This window comes from Schistocerca americana, chromosome 4 (assembly GCF_021461395.2).
Source record: "Schistocerca americana isolate TAMUIC-IGC-003095 chromosome 4, iqSchAmer2.1, whole genome shotgun sequence".
NCBI classification, from domain to species: Eukaryota; Metazoa; Arthropoda; class Insecta; order Orthoptera; family Acrididae; genus Schistocerca; species Schistocerca americana.
Genome location: NC_060122.1, coordinates 355,378,987 through 355,400,622, shown reverse-complemented (window position 1 = coordinate 355,400,622; position 21,636 = coordinate 355,378,987). Strand labels below are relative to the sequence as shown.

Sequence of the window (21,636 nt, the reverse complement as noted above, 5' to 3'; positions counted from 1 at the left end):
GTAAATGAGAAGAATTTGATGGTTTATGTCCTCTTTCCGACCAAAGCCAGGAGAAAATAAGGAAAAATAGATAAAAAAGATGTGTTGATGAGCACACAAAAGGAAAAGCTGGCAACAGTAATCAGTTTTGAGACTAGACGACAACCTGTAACAGCAGTTGTCCGAAAATAAGACCGACTGGGATCCCGAAATAGTAACACTCGAATACGGAGAAACGGTGGTTCAAATCCCCGCCGCAGTGGATTTTAAGCATTCCGTAGCTTCCATAAATCACAAAATCCGGGACGGTTTCTTTCAAAAAGGCACGACCGATTTCATTCCCCAATCCGACCTTGTACTCCGCTCAAACGATATTCCTTCCGATTTCCGCACCTGGCAGACAATGGCAGGTGACATATGTGCCAGTCACGCCAGACGTCATACATAATACAATGTGCGTGTAGATACTGAATAAAGTCAGTGGTAATAAACCCGGTGCAATATATCTGGGACGTTGATCGTACGAAAAGGAGCCTGTAAACGCAATGTCTTTCACACTTCTAGCCTTAAAATTTTTAACATCGTGAAGGCGGCGGGAAACACACATTAAACTAACATGAAGTGTACTCCATGCCTGGATGTTCAACTGATCAGCATTTCATCACAACCGTACGAATTACAGGGATTGGACAAAAATATTGAAACACCGCCAGAAATGTATGCTGAAACATAAATTCAGATGCTAGTGAAGCCTGCAGATTGTGCTGCTGTGTTTGACCACGAACGACGCCTGTGGAATGTCCTCAGTACGTTGCAAGTGTCAGTAAAGGCAAGGTCAGGGTTTCGCGTAGCTGGGAGTGCATTACGTCGGAGCTAAGCGAATTCGAACATAGGCAAATCGTCGGTGTTCGTATGGTGGGTGCTTCCGTAAACAAGATAGCCAACTTGTTTAGTGTTTCAAGAGGCCCAGAATCGAAGATTTATACTGCATGCGGGGAGAACAGAAAAACATCATCCGCTAAATGTGTGTTGTGATGTGTGTTGAGTTCTCATGAGAGACGCTCAGTTATGTGGATTGCGACGAGAAATGGGGAGACGACAACTGTAAAAGTCACTGCAGAACTCAATGTTACACTAGCCATCCTGTCGGCAGCAAAACAGTACGAAGGACCCTCTGTAAGGAGGGAATTACAGGGCGTGGGCTGAGTGGGGGGATGAAACTCTGTGTACTCCCAAATCACCCACACGTTTAACACGTTCACACCGGCACTGAGAATTGTGTTTATAGCAGTGGGGTGGCACACGTGTTCGTGCTTTCCTTCATCTGGGGACGCTGCTTTCCCTGCTTTCATCGGGGTGCAGCAGTCGTATTCAAATGCCCTGTGCATGCGTAGGCATCCGACGGCCCGCTGGCTGGGTCCGGCCCACGATTGGTTTCAACCCGGCCCGCGGAAAAAATTCGGAAGGTTACTCGTAATTATTTGTCGTCTGCGATTGCGTATCTCATTGCTGTACTTTGTTTTTCTATTCTGTCTCGTATTAATATTAGTAAACAATTCCGACCGTTGTCGATGTATTATTACACTGCAATGGTTCAAATTGAAGGTAATTTGTAATGAAGTAGTTGCAACCAGTTGCTTTCATAGGCTATTATTTTTTTATGATGACATTTCAAGATAGCAGGCAACCCATCCTGAGATTTTTACATCTATTTACGTCTCGTGAACATTGTTTCTTTGCTAGAGAATGGTTCAAATGGCTCTGAGCACTATGGGACTTAATTTCTTTGGTCATCAGTCCCCTAGAACTTAGAACTACTTAAACCTAACTAACCTAAGGACATCACACACATCCATGCCCGAGGCAGGATTCGAACCTGCGACCGTAGCGGTCGTGCGGTTCCAATCTGTAGCGCCTAGAACCGCTCGGCCACTCCGGCCGGCCCTAAGGACATCCATGCCCGAGGCAGGATTCGAACCTGCGGCCTTAGCAGCAGCGCGGTTCCGGACTGAATTGCCTAGAACCGCTCGGCCACAACGGCCGGCCTTTGCTAGCGGCGTTGTTAAATTTTGCAGCAGTAGTTTCTTAGACAGTGACTGTAAAATGTCGTAAGCGAAGATACATTGTTCACGACGTGCAAATAGATATAAACTTCTGAAGAGAGAGTGAACAGAAAATGAATGAACCCTCAAAAATGCCGCTTCTTAAGAGTAATTTGTTGGCGCGGTGAGTCGAGAAATGAATGTCATTCATATAGGTGCATTATTCAATAAACATTAGCGGACTTTAGGCGCTAGTACTGATGCTATCGCGTCATGTCACGACACGGTCCCCAAGCTTAGGTAAGGGAGTGAGTGAGGCCTAAAGATCACCAGAGGTTGCCCTCGCCTGCCTTAGGGTACTATTTTAATATACTGATATTTTATTTTGAAAATCGCATATAGATAAAATATAATAATTTTACACGAAACTAGTCAAAAATTATGTACACTACTGGCCATTAAAATTGCAACACCAAGAAGAAATGCAGATGATAAACGGGTATTCATTGGACAGTTATATTGTACTAGAACTGACATGTGATTACATTTTCACGCAATTTGGGTGCATAGATGCTGAGAAATCAGTACCCAGAACGACCACCTCTGGCCGTAATAACGGCCTTGATACGCCTGAGCATTGAGTCAAACAGAGCTTGGATGGCGTGTACAGGTACAGCTGCCCATGCAGCTTCAACACGATACCACAGTTCATCAAGAGTAGTGACTGGCGTATTGTGACGAGCCAGTTGCTCGGCCACCATTGAGCAGACGTTTTCAGTTGGTGAGAGTTCTGGAGAATGTGCTGGCCAGGGCAGCAGTCGAACATTTTCTCTATCCAGAAACGCCCGTACAGGACCTGCAACATGCGGTCGTGCATTAACCTGCTGAAATGTAGGGTTTCGCAGGGATCGAATGAAGCGTAGAGCCACGGGTCGTAACACATCGAAATGTAACGTCTACTGTTCAAAATGCCATCAATGCGAACAAGAGGTGACCGAGACCTGTAACCAATGGCACCCTATACCATCACGCCACGTGATACGCCAGTATGGCGATGACGAATACACGCTTCCGATTTGCGTTCACCGCGATGTCGCCAAACACGGATGCGACCATCATGATGCTGTAAACCGAGCCTGGATTGATCCGAAAAAATGTTTCGCCATTCGTGCACCCAGGTTCGTCGTTGAGTACACCAGCGCAGGCGCTCCTGTCTGTGATGCAGCATCAAGGGTAACCGCAGCCATGGTCTCCGAGCTGGTAGTCCATGCTGCTGCAAACGTCGTCGAACTGTTCGTGCAGATGGTTGTTGTCTTGCAAACGTCCTCAACTGTTGACTCAGGGATCGAGACGTGGCTGCACGATCCGTTACAGCCATGCGGATAAAATGTCTGTGCCGGCCGAAGTGGCCGTGCGGTTAAAGGCGCTGCAGTCTGGAACCGCAAGACCGCTACGGTCGCAGGTTCGAATCCTGCCTCGGGCATGGATGTTTGTGATGTCCTTAGGTTAGTTAGGTTTAACTAGTTCTAAGTTCTAGGGGACTAATGACCTCAGCAGTTGAGTCCCATAGTGCTCAGAGCCATTTGAACCATTTTTTTAAAATGTCTGTCATCTCGACTGCTAGTGATACGAGCCCGTTTGGATCCGGCACGGCGTTCCGTATTACACTCCCGAATCCACCGATTCCATATTCTGCTAACAGTCATTGGATCTCGACCAACGCGAGCAGCAATGTCGCGATACGATAAACCGCAATCGCGATAGGCAACAATCCGACCTTTATCAAAGTCGGAAACTTGATGGTACGCATTTCTCCTCCTTACACGAGACATCACAAGAAAGTTTCACGAGGCAACGCCGGTCAACTGCTGTTTGTGTATGAGAAATCGGTTGGAAACTTTCCTCATGTCAGCACGTTGTAGGTGTCGCCACCGGCGCCAACCTTGTGTGAAAGCTCTGAAAAGCTAATCTTTTGCATATCACAGCATCTTCTTCCTGTCGGTTATATTTCGCGTCTGTAGCACGTCATCTTCGTGGTGTAGCAATTTTAATGGCCGGTAGTGTAATATCTCATTTGTACAAAAAGCTATCTCGTTGAAATGTCACGTAAAATTTGTATTCACATCTCTTCGTTGCACACGACCGATAGTTAACACCTCATACGTTATGTACTACCGGTAGCACACCTAATTGGTTGTGTTTCACATCATAGTGTGGAAGGATTTAGCGTGAGCCACTGGTCATTCACACTGCCCTATGAGAAGATCTAGTGTGGGCCCCTGGTGGTACACACCTCTCTATGGGAGGATCTAGAATGAGTCATTGGTCATGCCGCCCGAAGGGAGGATTTTGCGTCAGCCGCCGGTGATATACGCTCCCTATGGGAGGATCTGCCATGAGCCAAAGGTGGCACACACTGCCCATATGGGAGGATCTAGCGTGAACGTGCGTGAACGTGTCACTAATGTATTCTTCCTACTGTACTGTGTACGCACGACACGAAATATTTCGTTATTTTCTATCCTTACTGATACTACAATTTTAATAACCAGCAATGCAGTTAACTTGAAGCGTGGAGGTCACATGCAAAGGAAGGACACAACTGATTATTTTCAGTTAGTAATGTACACTATGTGATCAAAAGTATCCGGACACCCGCAAAAACATACTTTTTCATATTAGGTGCACTGTGCTGCCACCTACTGCTAGGTACTCCACATCAGCGACCTCAGTAGTCATTAGACATCGTGAGAGAGCAGAATGGGGCGCTCCGCGGAACTCACGGACTTAGAACTTGATCAGGTGATTGGGTGTCACTTGTGCCATACGCGGGATTACCACACTCCTAAACATCCTTATGTCCACTGTTTCCGATGTGACAATGAAGTGGGAACGTGAACGGACACGTATAGCACAGTAGCGCACAGGCCGACCTCGTCTGTTGAATGACAGAGACTGCCGACAGTTGAAGAGCGTCGTAAAGTCTAATAGGCAGACACATATCAAGATCATCACACAGGGATTCCAAACTGCATCAGGATTCCCTGCAAGTACTATGACAGGCGGGAGGTGAGAAAACTTGGATTTCATGGTCGAGCGGCTGCTCATAAGCCGCTCATCACGCCAGTTATTGCCAAACTACGCCTCGCTTGGTGTAAGGAGCGTAAGCATTGGACGGTTGAGCAGTGGAAAACGTTGTGTGGAGTGACGAATCATAGTACACAAAGTGTCGATCCGATGACGCCGGCCGGAGTGATCGAGCGGTTCTAGGCGCTTCAGTCTGGAACCGCGCGGCCGTTACGGTCGCAGGTTCGAATCCTACCTCGGGCATGGATGTGTATGATGTCCTTAAATTAGTTAGGTTTAGGTAGTTCTAAGTTCTAGGGGACTGATGACCACAGCAGTTAAGTCCCATAGTGCTCAGAGCCATTTGAACCATTTTGATCCGATGGGAGGGTATGGGAATGGCGAATGCCTTGTGAACGTCATCTGCCAGCGTGTGTAGTGCCAACAGTAAAATTCGGAGGCGGTGGTGTTATGGTGTGGTCGTGTTTTCAATGGAGGGGGCTTGCACCCCTTGTGTTTTGCGTGGCACTACCACAGCACAGGCCTGTATTGATGTTTTAAGCATCTTCTTGCTTCCCACTGTTAAAGAGCAATTCGGAGATGGCGATTGCATCTTTCAACACGATCGATCACCTATTCATAATGCACGGCCTGTGGTGGAGTGGTTACACGACAATAACTTCCCTGTAATGGACTGGCCTGCGCAGTCCTGATCTGAATCCTATAGAACACCTTTGGGATGTTTTGGAACGCCGACTTCGTGCCAGATGTCACCGACCGACATCGATACCACTCCTCAGTGCAGCACTCCGTGAAGAATGGGCTGCCACTCCCCAAGAAACCTTCCAGTACCTGACCGAACGTATGCCTGCGAGAGTGGAAGCTGTGATCTAGGCAAAGGGTGGGCCAACACCATATTGAATTCCAGCATTACCGATGGAGGGCGCCACGAACTTGTAAGTCATTTCCATCCAGGTGTCCGGAACTTTTGATCACATAATGTACGTTGGACATACATGAAGTGTGGGAAGATGGTGGTTTTAATACTAAAGTTCACAAAGTAATACTGCATCTACTAGCGATGCAGAATCTCTATCTTCCGGCCTTTATTCTGTAGAGCGATCCACAGTGTTGTTTTGGTCACATTGTTGTGAGGAAAATTTTCCGGCGCTGCTGTGAGCGTTTCGTCTAGCTCTCGCCCGCTCCCTGCCCAGGAGGAACAAAGGGGAGCAGGCGGTCCGCTTCTCACGGGTGTCAGCAGCCTGGGCTAATAGAGAGTTCGCGCGGAACACCCAGACCGGGGCGCCACCGCGTAATGATGATGGATGCGAGCGAGCGCGCTAGCTGAGCGCAGGGCACGGGCGGGCGGCATCCGCACAGGCGCAACAGAGTCTTCCCTCTGGGGCTACGCTGATAGCTCCCCAGGCTTCCAGCACGGGCTGCACGAAACGATTCCGACTGTAGGAGTAACGCTCCTCCCCATCCCCCAGCACGTTATAAAACTCCATCACTGCGCGTAGCCAATGTAAGCACACCGGACAAGAAAAAAATAAAAAATAAAAATAAAATTATCTTACAAGGAGACGGCACGACCGTGGGGTCGGGGATTTGTCCGAAACTTTGTGTGGTGAAAGAGAACCCCCAACACCTCACGTGGTTAAAATATAAGGACGCACTACCCGGAAAATCCCGAGAAAAATCGATCCAAAGTTTCTTAGGTGCCTTATGAGTATAAAATGTTAGTCCATTCCGGAGTCGCCGTTTGGCCTACATGGTTACCTCTCGGACCCTTACGCCAGAGGTCTCGGGTTCCATTCCTCCTCCCGCAATTTTTTTTTCTTCTGTTGCTTGCAAAATTGCAGCGCATTGTTACAGGAGAATCGTGAAATTAATTCCAGGGAAGATTGTATAAAAATTCATTCTATAGTTCACCATCAACTATCGTCACCAATATTCCGAGACATGATTCAATATTCCTGGTTTGCCTCAAAATTATCGGAAACTCAAAACATTTTCGTAAATGTTAATGGGGCATGTTTTCGTACAGATTTATTGCAAACGCCCTGTGATTGTAAAAAATCCGCGTTTATATGTTGCGCAAGATGTCGCAAGAATTATTGCTTTGTTTCTTTTTACGATAATTACCACTGCAGTTCTTGTTTATAATTATTATACGTATAAAAATTGAATGTTTCCAGCCGGCCGCGGTGACCGAGCGATTCTAGGCGCTGCAGTCCGGAACCGCGGGACTGCTATGGTCGCAGGTTCGAATCGTGCCTCGGGCATGGATGTGTGTGATGTCCTTAGGTTAGTTAGGTTTAAGTTGTTCTAAGTTCTAGGGGACTGATGACCTCAGATGTTAAGTCTCATAGTGCTCAGAGCCATTTGAACCATTTGATAGGGATAGATGAGGAAGCAAAACTAAGATGTGTTCCAACGCACACCTGGGTTTCCTGCTCCCTAAGCAGATGTGTCATCTACTAAACTACTTTGGGACTGTGGCTGTCACAGATGAAATGAGGTGTGTTAGGGAGGGCATAGGGCATTGGATTAGAGTAGTCTGTGCAGCTGAGTTAGCCACAATGTCAGGCTGGTGTAATGGATAACACACCTGGCTAGTAAGCAGGACATCGAGTTTCAAGTCCCAGACTTGGCACAAAATTCATTACTTCAACTTCTATTCCTATCGAAGATCCTCATTCATCTCCATGGTATCCCAGTTCATGGTATGTAAAACACCTCCGTAACAGCATAGAACCACCTCTGGCCTGAAGTACATCCTCGACGCACTGAGGGTTACATACCTCTTTGGGTCATCGCTGCACCGGCGGAGGTTCGAGTCCTCCCTCGGGCATGGGTGTGTGTGTTTGTCCTTAGGATAATTTAGGTTAAGTAGTGTGTAAGCTTAGGGACTGATGACCTTAACAGTTAGGTCCCATAAGATATCACACACATTCACATCATCGCTGCACTCGACACCTCGCATAATTTGAAAAGAGGCAACATCGCAACTCGTCGAACCACACTAAACGCTTCCAGTCAACTACTCTTCAGTTTCTGGGTTGCCTGGTCCTGTGAAGACATGATGCTTTATGTGCAACTATCAGCTATGACCTTTTGCGTGGTATCTATCTCCATTAAATACAGATTCCTTCACAATGGTCGCTCAGGAGCCATTTGAAATGGACTTGCATTTACTGAGAGTAACAATTCCTATCGGAATTGAAAGGAAGGTCAGCGTTGGCCGTAATATTGATGATTTATTGACAGCAAAATCGCTTTTCAATCACATAGTGATCATCATCAGTGCTGTTGTGTATAAATTAAACTCATAGGCACTGGTATCAAGTTATTACCAGTAACCAAAGCTGAGAAACGATCACAATAGCTCAAGTTGGGCCCGGATGCATGCAGTGACATTGTTAGGAAGGGTATCACACAGTCAAAGTACGTTCTCCTAAGGTAAGCTAGCTCAAATTGATTGAATTTTCTCATTATGGTAGTACTGAAGAGCGATACGCTTTCTACATCTACATCTATACTCCGCGAGCCACCTTACGGTGTGTGGCGGAGGGTACTTATTGTACCACTATCTGATCCCCCCTTCCCTGTTCCATTCACGAATTGTGCGTGGGAAGAACGACTGCTTGTAAGTCTCCGTATTTGCTCTAATTTCTCGGATCTTTTCGTTGTGATCATTACGCGAGATATATGTGGGCGGTAGTAGTATGTTGCCCATCTCTTCCCGGAATGTGCTCTCTCGTAATTTCGATAATAAACCTCTCCGTATTGCGTAACGCCTTTCTTGAAGTGTCCGCCACTGGAGCTTGTTCAGCATCTCCGTAACGCTCTCGCGCTGACTAAATGTCCCCATGACGAATCGCGCTGCTTTTCGCTGGATCATGTCTATCTCTTCTATTAATCCAACCTGGTAAGGGTCCCATACTGATGAGCAATACTCAAGAATCGGACGAACAAGCGTTTTGTAAGCTACTTCTTTCGTCGATGAGTCACATTTTCTTAGAATTCTTCCTATGAATCTCAACCTGGCGCCTGCTTTTCCCACTATTTGTTTTATGTGATCATTCCACTTCAGATCGCTCCGGATAGTAACTCCTAAGTATTTTACGGTCGTTACCGCTTCCAGTGATTTACCACCTATGGCATAATCGTACTGGAATGGATTTCTGCCCCTGATTTAATTGTTAAAAAGCCATTCAAAAGCTAAGACTGCACTAAATATTTTTATTCCAGACAAACCGGTTTCAACAGTCTTATGTGAAGATGACAGCTAAGACTGTTGAAACCGGTTGTCTTGAATAAAAAATGTGTAGTGCGACCTTGGCTTTTGAATGGTTTTTAACAAGTGGCTCAATTTATGAACAGCCATCGATCTTGCTGCCCGAGGTAGCATCTCAACGTCAGTTCACAGGGACGCGTACCGTGTGAGGATAAGCGTTGACCTATTGAAATACGCGTCATAGGTGTCATGAGAGGTATCACATGAGAAAGCAGTACGTCTGTGACCTTCTGTTATGCCCGTAAGACGTTCCCGGGTTGGGACAGTAGAAAATTCCTTTGATTTAATAATAATATTTAATTTTGCGTAAGCTGGAACATTGGTTGTAGAAAATAGGAAACAGAAGCTCGTTATCAAATGATAACAAAATTGATTCAGCTATCGTTGGGCAGGAACGAAAAATCAGTTACTGTATGTTTAAGCTCATGTTGGGTCCACTAATGAACTGCCAATTTTATGCTTATAGTAGCATTTCTGATTTTCGACTCAGTTGCCTTTTCGGTTACTTTATGTACTGTAGCATTTCGCTTGAGTTGGACTGTCATAAAAACGACTGAAAATAAAATTCTTTAACTTCGAAATCAAGCAAGTGAACTAAATATTATTAGTAACAAATCTGAGTAGATTTTTTAAGAACAGAACATCTTTCTTGGTTTTTAAATTTTCGTATCAGCTACCTATGAATTGCGTAGGAACCCTGTCCATTATTATGTAGCTTTGGCTCACATTGTATCACAAATTCTAATAAATTACAATAAATTACATTAGCAACGTCCCTGACTATACAGCGAAGACCTATCACATTCATGTGAGACAATGTGAGTGTAATTAAGCTGTAGATAACCTCAACCCAAGCGAGGATCTTTGGAAATAGCTATGATCTATATACCGCGTCATATATAGCTACAGTATTGTTGGCGAAGAGGCAACGGCCTTGCCACAGTGGATACACCGGTTCCCGTCAGATCACCGAAGTTAAGCACTGTCGGGCGTGGCCGGCACTTGGATGGGTGACCATCCGGGCCGCCATGCGCTGTTGCCATTTTTCGGGGTGCACTCAGACTCGTGATGCCAATTGAGGAGCTACTCGACCGAATAGTAGCGGCTCCGGTCAAAGAAAACCATGATAACGACCGCATGCCCCTCCTATGCGCATCCTCAGCTGAGAATGACACGGCGGTCGGATGGTCCCGGTGGGCTACTTGTGGCCTGAAGACGGAGTGCATATTGTTGGCGAAGGATAAATAGAAGAAAAGTCTTTAAAAACATGGTGAAACACTTTCCTAAAAGAGCTAAAAGTTGTTGTTACGACAAATGACCTACCCACGTAACTACGATAAGAGATGCAGCTAATAAATTTACGTATGGGATTACGAAGTGTGATTAGAATGTCACCACAGTCTCGATCTGTCACGGTGACCCTGCAGCACACGTCCCGCAATCGCCTCACACGGTTATTTCTAACCTGCTCCAGTCACGCGCAGGTCTGTGGACAATCGATGGCATCGGAAACGATATCGAAAGGGAACTGCTCAACCACTTATTTTACGGCATCCTGTGCCGCGCAGCGCCGCGATGTAACATTTTTACCTGTCCGCAATAAAGTATTCGGCACTTTACGTCGGCCGTCCGCCGGCCTCTGGCGCCATATAAAATTCATCGTTTTCCAGCCTGTTGAATATACGACCAGCAACTTGGCAACGGGTTCCCGGTAATTTCTGTGGGCTGCGGGAATCCTAGGGTAGTCCGCTACAAGAATCCGTAATTCCGTTGAATTCTTTTTGCCACCACTTAATGTAATATTATTGTGTATATTTAGGCCTAATTGTGCGTAAAAAGTGACTACTTACTTCATTGACTTAATTGTTGTATCTTATGGATCGAAAGTGCATGTGACTTTCATCACAATACACTTTGAAGTTGACAGTGGCGATATCATGTATCCTCTGCAATGTTATTGCGGAACGAACGGTTTCGCTAAATACGCTGACACCACGCAAGCTACGAAGCTGGTAAGGTCGAGAAATAGCTGGAGTTCTGCGACGTCAAAAAGTGTCTTCGGCTCGAACAAATGGTAACTAATTGGAGGAAAGTGGATATAAAACCTGAATCGAACATTTTCAGTTTAACTGAATCTTTCTTCATTTAAATTTGTGTACGGTGGCTTTTTAAGATAGTAATTACAAGGAGGAAGATCAAGTAGAAAAAATTATCATCCTCTTGTGCGTCAAGTTCAGAAATTAGGTGATACTGGGCTCTAACCTATGGTATTCTGCAACAATACATAAACTATCAGAAAGGCAGGTCCACAGTTATTCACATGTCGTGCATCATCAGCTTAGTTGTATTTTTCCTCAGTACCTAACCATCACTTTCTGTCTTCTCTAAAGTGGAATTCCTATTTTTCTATAAAAGTTTGTAACTTGAATATCACTATCGTATTTCCGAGTGATGAGCTCCTAACCACCAGAATCGAGATAAGTACAGGGATGCACGCAAAAATGATAGAAATTCAGGTAGGAAGAACTGTAACTGGGAGAACTTCCAATCAAGTTAAATTTCAACTTTGCGACCCCCGCTCCCCCCTAACCTTCTGCCACTATCACTCATATTTCGTTTAATCCTCATCACTTCTTAGACATTTTATTTGTTTATTGACACCAACATGACATTACAACGAAGTAAGAGTTACCGATGTCAGTAGATATTTTTTGTATTATACAATTCAACACGTGGGAAATACACAGTTCAGAGTCTTATTACTTGCAACAATAACGCGATTATTTTTTCACTCTGTCATTGACGACCAGCGCGAATCTGTAACAAACAACAACAAACTCGAAAGCATGGTTAAAGGATAATTGTTTACAGTGTACCACATTGATGTAGAGAAAATGGAGAGGAAAAATTTGGTATAGGGCACATGCGCTCGATCAAGTCGGGAAACTGCCACACACTGGCCTACACAATACCACTTAAACCACAGCGCATGTGTCATGCGTGAGATTTTCAGTATTCTTTCTTTCTCTCTCTCTCTCTCTCTCTCTCTCTGCGCGAAAAATTTGATCTTAGAGAAAAAAAAAATGAATACGACCTTTCTTTCTGGGATACGCTTTCGCTAGAGGCGGCTGTTCTTGAGTTACTCAAGAAAATAATTAAAGGGGCCTTGAAATGCACTTCCACCAAGACAGCTACACCCTCCAACCACTCCTCTCCCCCCCCCCCCCCCCCCCCACTGGCCCAGATTTTTGGTATGTTGTTAATGGCACTCCCTCCTACCACTGTTCAAGAATTTGCGACTATACGAATTATTTCACGTATGGGACCATTGTTTGGTCTTCTTTGACCGGGCTAATACGCTACTAGCTTAGTCACTACTGCGTTAACATTACCAATTAAATCTTTTCCGTGACGGTATCGAAAAAAGGCTTTTGTAAATGTTATGCTTAAACTAATTACTTTTACAGTTCGATCTCAGCTTAACCGCTACCGTCATTGTAGCAGCATAGTAAGACGGCCATACAAACGAAACGATTTAATGGTTAATTTTGTGCAATTAAAATTCACAACACTGTAAGATAAAATTTAAACAAGCGACAATTTTACAATATGTAAGATTGCAACTAGGCCTGTGTCTAATAATAGACCAGTCAATGAGCACCGAAAATTGCCAATGTCAATTAAATTCACCAATAGCCTTGTAACTTAAGATGTTATTTTATTTTGGAGGTTACCACTTTCAGCGTTTCACTTTGTCATCTTCAGGTCCCACATGCATCTCTCCAAGTAAAAGAAAATGCCATATTGAGCTATAAACCTCTGTATGTCTTGAATTCAATCGTTACACTAGCGCTTCATTCGAACACTTGATAGTTGCTTAAGTTGCTTGTGTTACACGGCTGTTGGAAAATTTCATTGACATTGACAATTACTTAACCAGTAGATGTTTCCTGTCCACGATGGACCAACAGAGAAACCCCAAAAACAGCCGAATAAATTAAATAATTCGGGTAGTCGCAAATTTTTGTACAGCGGTAGGAAGGAGTGCCATGCACGAAGCATTAAAAATCTTAACCGAGGAGAAGTGAGTGCGGGGGTGAGCATGCATTTGATAAAAGGAATTATTTCCCGGAGTACGCCATACAAAAAATAAATGAAAGGAAATTCGTGATTGGAGGCAGCAAATGTCATATTGTAACAAACAAAACCATTGTATAAAAAATTCTCGGTTTACTTGTCACGTCAAATCTGCGTAAAATCTCGAACTTACGATGAAATTCTCTTCCGATTTCGTGAGGAACTTGTCGTGGCTGCTGCTGTGGTGACAGACAGACTGCTTGTGATTAATCGTCGTAGGTCATTGTTACGTCATGCTGCCAGAAATTGTGCCCATATCCGCACTGGTGATAGATACAGTGCTCTAGGAGGAACGCAAACAATTCAACGCATTTCTTTGTGTCAGCGTCGAGAGCTAGTTTCTAAGCAGTACTAAGATTATAGCTTCTGATTATAACTTCTGTCCCGATTGAAGCTGTTCTCGCACATTCTAATTCTTACTGCTTTGTTAATCCTAGAACACTAAAGGTAGAGAAGGGGCGGAGAGGGGGTATGACGCATTGCTACCAAACCACCCACATCTTATTCAGGGGAAGTTATAATTTATGGGTAGTTCATTAGTTAATTACCATTATAAGATCTCCAATGGTACATTATCCACCAAATTAAGTACAACATTTCTTGTTTTATACCTTCTTGCGATTCTAAATTTTAAGAGGGATTCGTAATCTAGGGTCAATAATAGAATTCTGATACGTAGAGAAGCACGAGAAAAGATTTTGTATTACAAACATTAATCTGCGTGTGTTTGTAGGACTATTCAGCAACTGTTGAATTCCCAAAGTATCGATTTTTTAATGAGCTTTGTTCTTCACAGCAGTCATTAACGGTACGGTAGACTGACAGACATAGTTGCTACTGCAATGATACAGATTCCAGGGACTTTGAGACGGAGACTATTCTTTACTGAGTGCAGCACGGCAGTCAGTTGTTCCTGTCAAAGAGGGAGGAGGATTTTGTCAACATTTCGAGATTTTGGCCAGATTTCACTCAACAAGTGACCTAGGACGATTTATTTCTTTTTTGCAGCCTTTCAACAACGATTCCTATAGGTTCAAACAAAACTACGGCTAGTGTAGCACCTCAATAAAAAAACTTTCAAAAATACGGTGCTTTACGAAAGAAAATAATTTATGCCTGTGACCTAACAGGATACGTCTGATACACCAGTGACCAAGTGCGACTGATTAAAATCTCTGCCACTCTTTTTCACGTTGACTCTGATGTCATAGAGCAGGCATGTGCAACCTTTGGTGACCCACGTACGTAGTACACTTACTTACTCAAACTTGCGGGCTGCCTCGTCACGTGAAGCGATAGCAGCACCCCTAGCGTACAGATTCAAAACTGTAGCTTCCGTGACAATGTTTAACGGATAATGCACAGACATGGCAGACATGGCTCCCCTTTCCCGACACGTCTCGCGAACAAGCAACACCTTAAAACAAGCATTTTTGAGAGCACATTCGTTTTATGTTGACATCATCTTCAGGTTTATATTATTGCACGTCGTGATGTTGATATTTATTTACAAGTTCTGAATACTCTATCTTTATTTTCGGCGTTTTACATTAGCTGTCTTAAGAACTTCCTTTGAAAATATCTGCAACGCCGTTAGCAAATAAACAACATTCACGAGGCGTAAGTAAATATAAACTTATGGGGATGGCCTGCGTGGCACCTCGAAGTCTCACCATGGGAAAGTAAATGTCTATAAAAGCAACTGGTTGCAGCTAATTCGTTATAAATTACCTTCAATTTGAACAGTTTAAGTGTACAAATAAATCCGTAATGGACGGACAATTTGCTAATCTTAATACGAGAAAGAATAGGAAAAAAAAAATGCGGCAGTGAGATAGCCAATCCCAGTTGTCAAACAGTGAGGAGTAAACCTGTGAATTTCTTCCGCAGGCCGGATTGAAACAAATCGCGCGCCGGATCCGGCCCGCGGGCCGCCTGTTTCCCAGTCGTGTCATAAATGAGAGAAAAAATAAATTTCATTTGAACTTCTAGTTATGGCCTAGCAAGACATGAATACTTGTTAAGAGTGATTAAGTCTCCATTTTGCGTACTGCTATTTAAGAGAAAACATTATTCTGGCCAGTACTACAATAAGCATCGATATTATTTCATTCTTCGTGATGTTACTACTACTTGAGGTACGTTGCAGAGAAATATGCTTTATTTAGAAGAGGCAGCAGGTGCGCTTCAGTGTAACATACTACCACTTTCTAAATAAATCGTAACTGTTGGCACTAGACTTTCAATAACTTTCATTTTCGTCTGTATATGGATTTATTTAGCCTTTTCCACTTTGTCAAAGACAGAGTTTCATGCTACAGTTCACTGCGTATTCAGGTAATAGGATCTAATAGGAAGAGAGCGCAGTGTCAGACGAGATAGCTATTCTGCAGGGCCACATTCTAGACCAGGGCCGGCCAAACGCTGCACAGTGTGCAGACGTGCGGAAGTGCTGGACATGTGCGCACGTGTGCGACAGCGAGCGACAGCGACGTCTGTTATTAGGCATGTGTCCTAAATGAACGGCGGCGGCTCCTCTTCCCTGTTTATGCGGTACAAGCAAGAGCGCAACATACGCAGTCTCGTTTAGCCCTGGTGACCGTAACTTTAACAGAGAAGTACTGAGAAATGGCAGGTACTGTGAAGAAGCAAAGAACGGAAGATCTATGTTCTCAGTCGTTTTGATCAAGCATCAGTGATGAAAATCTCCCGCAACTGCTTGCGTTTGTCAATGAGCCGTGCTTTTGTGCCCGATATTAGCTATATCATTTCTCATGACCAGTGATAAACGTGTTTGGATTTATTCCTTTCATAATTAAGAATTATTGTTTACTAACTGTGCACTATTGCCTCATTCTGCTCCATGTTACATTATTATAAGGAAAATTGGTCATTAAACCGATTGTTGTACACTTACATTTAGGATCTTTTGTAAAAAAAAAAAAAGAAAAAAAATGTGTGAAGGGCTACGCTCAGCTGAAGTCGATAAAACATAACATTCATCTAATTGTCGGCTATTGTGCAGATTTCAGACGGAACTGATGAAAGATATAGCAATAATGGTACAGGTCATCATCGAGAGGTCTGCGGTTGTCGTTCTGTTCAGAGGTCAGTGAGACAGAAATTATGTGGGTATAGCTCAGGGCACCGAGAATTAGTTATAGGAAATCTTGCATTAGTTTAATGTTATTTGAAATCATGACTAAGGTTCGTTGGAAGTCGCTAAGTCCTCTCTTTCTTAAATACTAGATCAAAAACACTACGCGTATTTACGTGCTGTCAGTCAAGCTGCCTTAACAAAAACCCACGGTTGTTAACTGCATTACTTGTCTTACTGGGTTAAACTGTTAACATAAAATTAGACGTCTCAATGAGTAGACTGTGACAGTATTTTAAATGTTTGATACGCGAAATACCTTCCCATGATTGGCATGCAAGCTGTGGAAAGAGCACTAGAATGCGCCGGTACAGAGTATCTCAGCAAGTGGATAAAGCGACATCTGTGCGTAGAAACATGCACTACATGAACGCTGACGGCTGCGGCGTGCTCGCTGTGACCCGGAAGTTGGACATGTGCAGGAGCACCGCACGCGTGCAGAATTTCTGGCCGGCCCTGTCCTAGACTCACTCGCAGCACAGAAATTCAGAAGTTGGAATGCTTCCACGTACTTTTCGATTCTAGGTAGCGATGCAGGGCGCGTAGGGGTGCAGCCTACGCGATTCGAAATGGCACGTCAAAGAGTGTGGGGAAGACGGTAGTACTTGCTGACGCGTAGGCCGAGTCGCACGGCGGCGCTGCCTATACTGCAGGGGCCGCTCGTTACTCGCTGTGAGCGGGGCGCAGCAGTCGTAACAGGTCCGCGGCGCTAATGACGAAATCGCACGCTTCGGCCGCGCCCGCCCTAACGATGCCCTCGCCGTTTTACTGTGCCATCGATCGGGCGCCGTTCCCTTCCGTCCCGGATCTGCTGCTGCTGCTGCGAGCGGGACAAGGGGCTACCAGATCGCCGCCTTTTCGGGGGCGGTCACCCGTGAAGACACGACCACTGGGTTAAGCATTTCCTCTGCGGTTTTACAATCGCCGCCGCTGCCTCTCGTGTAGGAAGGGCACGTAATGTTACGGCCCCCGACCACGTAAGTGAACTAATTTTAGAAATAAACAATGAAAAGCTATTAAATGCAGGTGATATGATTTGGGTAACAGCCTGAAATTCAATATCATAAAAGCGAGTGCAAGGCAAAAACAGCAAAACCTTTTGTGAAACCTTTCGTCTAAAATTAAGAAATAAAGTAGGTTAGAGAAACATTTGCCGCTCACTTTGATTGACACTCGAAATCATGTACAGCATATGAGGCATGTCAAATGTTTCTCTAATCTATTTGATTTCGTCATTTAGACACATCATTTCACAAAACATCTGACAATTTGTTTCAAATTTTTTGATGCTTTCGAGTTGTGCTCAATAAATATAAAACATATTTAAATTCGGTCGGTATGCTTTTATTATTGAGAATACGTAGATCATCAAAAAGCAGAGAAATTTCAGTTGATGCTGTAATTTTGTAGTTTCTTGTCATGGAAGAAATAATTCCACAATTTCTGCAGCAATGTAACTTTTCATGTGAAAAATAGTCAGGCATTGAAGAGACATTTCATTAACATAACTAGCAGCAGCTGTTAGTGAAATATTTCAGTTTTTTCTCAGCATGCTAAACTAGTTTTTCTTAATTAACCTCATTACTTTCAAGCAATTTTATTTTTATTTATTGATTGATTTTGCAAGAAAGGACTTCATTCTGTTCACTTTGGTATAGCATTTGTCCAGTTTCTATTCTTTGTTAGGTTATTAAAATTCGGACAAAAATCCATTGTGTGATTTCTAAGGAGTCTTGTTTTTGCCCTGCTCAAATATTTGACCAAAAGAAGGAACTACATGAAGAAATCAGCTACTGACAGATTATGTAATCACACTGCAAGTTGACGAAATATTCCAAGAGTTCAGATGTCACATCACATTTTTATTAACTCACATATGATTAGTTTTTTAACATGTATATTATCTGAATTTACCCCCCGCACTTTATGCCCCTTTGTTAATTTTTCGACTACAAAAGGATCGAGGAAGTACAAATTGTTAAGAAAAGTGTTGTGCTCGGCACACTATCACGTGAAAAACACGTATTTCGCAACTGTGAACCCTTGCGTCGTGTTCACACGATGAGAACAATACAGGAAAGTGAAGAAACCGAGCTACGGAGAGAGTCAGACGACAGCGCCGGTCACAGAGGGACGGAAAAGAGAGGGAGGCTGGAGAGGCAACAGCGAATGGGATGCAATAAGGGCCGTGTGGCCTTGTGCAGGTCTGGTACGAATCAATAATCGAAAAATCATGTCAAAGGTGCTTAGCAGGTTATCTGATTTTGGGGAGTGGTACTAAAATGTAGACTTTCACGGCCGGAAATATCATGTCCATTATAATTATCCGGGCTGTTATGCCGTGGTCGGTTGATGAATTTTGTCTCAATTCCCAACGTTTCGTCTCCGACTGCGGGAGACATCTTCAAGGGGGTCCGTAGGTCGATGGAAGGTCCAACACACCCACTGGCTCAGTAGCAACGATTCCTATAGGTTCAAACAAAACTACGGCTAGTGTAGCACCTCAATAAAAAAACTTTCAAAAATACGGTGCTTTACGAAAGAAAATAATTTATGCCTGTGACACCAGTGACCAAGTGCTACTGAGCCAGTGGGTGTGTTGGACCTTCCATCGACCTACGGACCCCTTTGGGGAGTGGACCGAACAGCGAGGTCATCGGTTCCATTGGATTAGGGAAGGATGGGAAAGGAAGATGGCCGTGGTCCTTTGAAAGGAACCATCCGTGCATTTGCCTGAAGCGATTTAGGGAAATCACAGAAACCTAAATCAGGATGGTGGGACGCGGGTTTGAACTGTCGTCCTCCCGAATGCGAGTCCAGTGTGCTAACCACTGCGCGACCTTGCTCGTTTGTCGAGGGTGCAAGGGAGGTGCGAGTATCACGAGTCAATAATGGGAAAATACTGTGTTCATTCAATGTTCGCCGAAGTGTCTAACGTGATAGACACAGATGATGCAGTCGAACTCAGTGGCGCCGACGTGTCTGTGGTGGCGACAATCTAAGCGATTATTGATAATTTGTAACTCTATAAGGAATAAAACAGTTGGTTTCTTATTTAACATAATCATCCTCTCATGAATATTACGACAAAAATTTACATATCATCATGCCGCTATGACACATCTAAAACACTGCACACCGTTAGGATGTTCCGGAAGCCATCACTTCGGCGACTAAAGGACAGATCAAGACACATTAAAAAATATTAACAATAGAATTCAATACTCATCAACAGACCTTGTATGTTGCCGATTATTTTACTATTATTACACAATCAGATTTTAACAAAGTAAAGCCGAGGTCAAACATAAAGCTGACCTCTGCTTAAGACAGTATTACTACTCAGGGCACATATTGGTTGAAAGCAGCGATGGTGGCTGGTAATCAGTTGAAATCGATTTGTAAAAGTGAATACAACATGATTTTGCTACTGGTTGCTGCAAATTTGGTAATTTTATGGTTTACGGTCGCTGCACAACCTGGGAACCACGTGGAGCCCACCATTCATCGTCCTTAGGTTAGTTGGTTTTAAGCAGTTCTAAATTATAGGGGACTGATGACCTCAGATGTTAAGCCCCATAGTGCTCAGAACTATCTTTTTTCTCATAGCTCCTCATCCGGCCTCACTAGGCTGAGACCTTCCGACCTCAGTCAAATCTGAGGAGGTACCCGGAATCGATGCCTAGTCCTTCTGCATTGAATGCACGAACGCTAACCGCTGGGCTACGTTGGCGCTCCGAAAGAAATTAATTGGTTAATTAAGAAAACCGAAGCAAAACGCGATCTGCTCAAAAAGAATCAAAATTCAAACGCGGTTTCTGAATAATCATATGTATACCCAAGCACGTAGAACAGCTCATACGAGTCTGACGTTTGTTGCGCGACACTTTCATGGTGTTGCAACATTAATGGCGAGCGTTGTATATTAGCCGTACAGTCCGTGCAGGCTCCCCTGTGTAGGCATGACGCCGAGGGCGGTTTGGCAGAGCGGCTGGACAGACGGGCTCCAGCCGTACGAGAGGCCCCGGCGATCGTCGCCAGCGATCGATACGGCGGGCTGCTGCTCTCGCTCCACGCTGCCGGCTGCCGGCTGGTCTACAACGGCGTTGTTGTTTGCTGTCGCGAAATGTTGTCCGCCCCGGCGCCCGGCAAAAACAAAGTTGTCGCCACTGCCGCCGCCGGCGATCGATCCCTCCCCCCACCCCCTCCTCGTGCCACACTGCTGCTCTCGTGGCCTCCTCGGGCAGAAGCCTCAGAAAATATCGCCGGCCCGCCTACCGCTCGGCATCTGCAACAAAAATGGCCGCCACCTCGGCCGCTTCTTAATTACGCCTGCTAATGACGCGGCTCGCCGTTGCGCCTGCTGCGCTGTCTATCACCCGCCCTCTGCCTGTCACCTCCACGGTCGTTTCCGCATCTCAACTTGGCACCTCGCCCCCCACTTCTTCAAGGCTTGTAACCAAGATTTTTCAACTTGTTTCACTGTCCTAGTCGACATAGGTATTAGTTCAGTCCATTTGGCGCAGTGTTACGAGGTGACCCGTGGAACAAATATCTAGAGTGGTAGGTAACAGCTAAGTTCTTGTAGTGAACTATAGTTCAATTCTTTTATCTTGGCGGCTTGCGCATGCCCACCCAGACGCGGGAGATTGCTGCATTGCCAGTTGCACCCGCCAAGAGAAGCGGCACCATGGTATAGTTCGCAAACTTACGTTTAGGGGGGAGCGCGCAGTTTATGAAGTAAAGCCACTACGGCCGCATTAACCCTTTCGCTGCTTCAGAGACGAGCTCCCCGTATTCCGCGCTGTGCGCGATTTTGTCATCAGTGCACTGCTCGCCTGTGCAGACGCGGTGTTTCGATTTTGTTTCGATGTTCAACGCAGTTATTGTGCAGCATTATATGTAGTAAACCATTGCACGAAATTTTGAAGAGTTTGCACAGGTAAAAGTCCATA

At 44.6% G+C, this 21,636-nt stretch overlaps 1 protein-coding gene and 1 pseudogene across 2 annotated transcripts in view; one reads left to right on the top strand and one right to left on the bottom strand.

Annotated features, from left to right (window-relative positions):
• The window catches only part of LOC124612264 (irregular chiasm C-roughest protein), a 1,966,673-nt gene that overhangs the window by 683,370 nt on the left and 1,261,667 nt on the right, over window positions 1-21,636 (bottom strand). The window lies entirely within an intron of this gene.
• On the top strand, window positions 10,312-10,429 carry LOC124614139 (annotated as a pseudogene).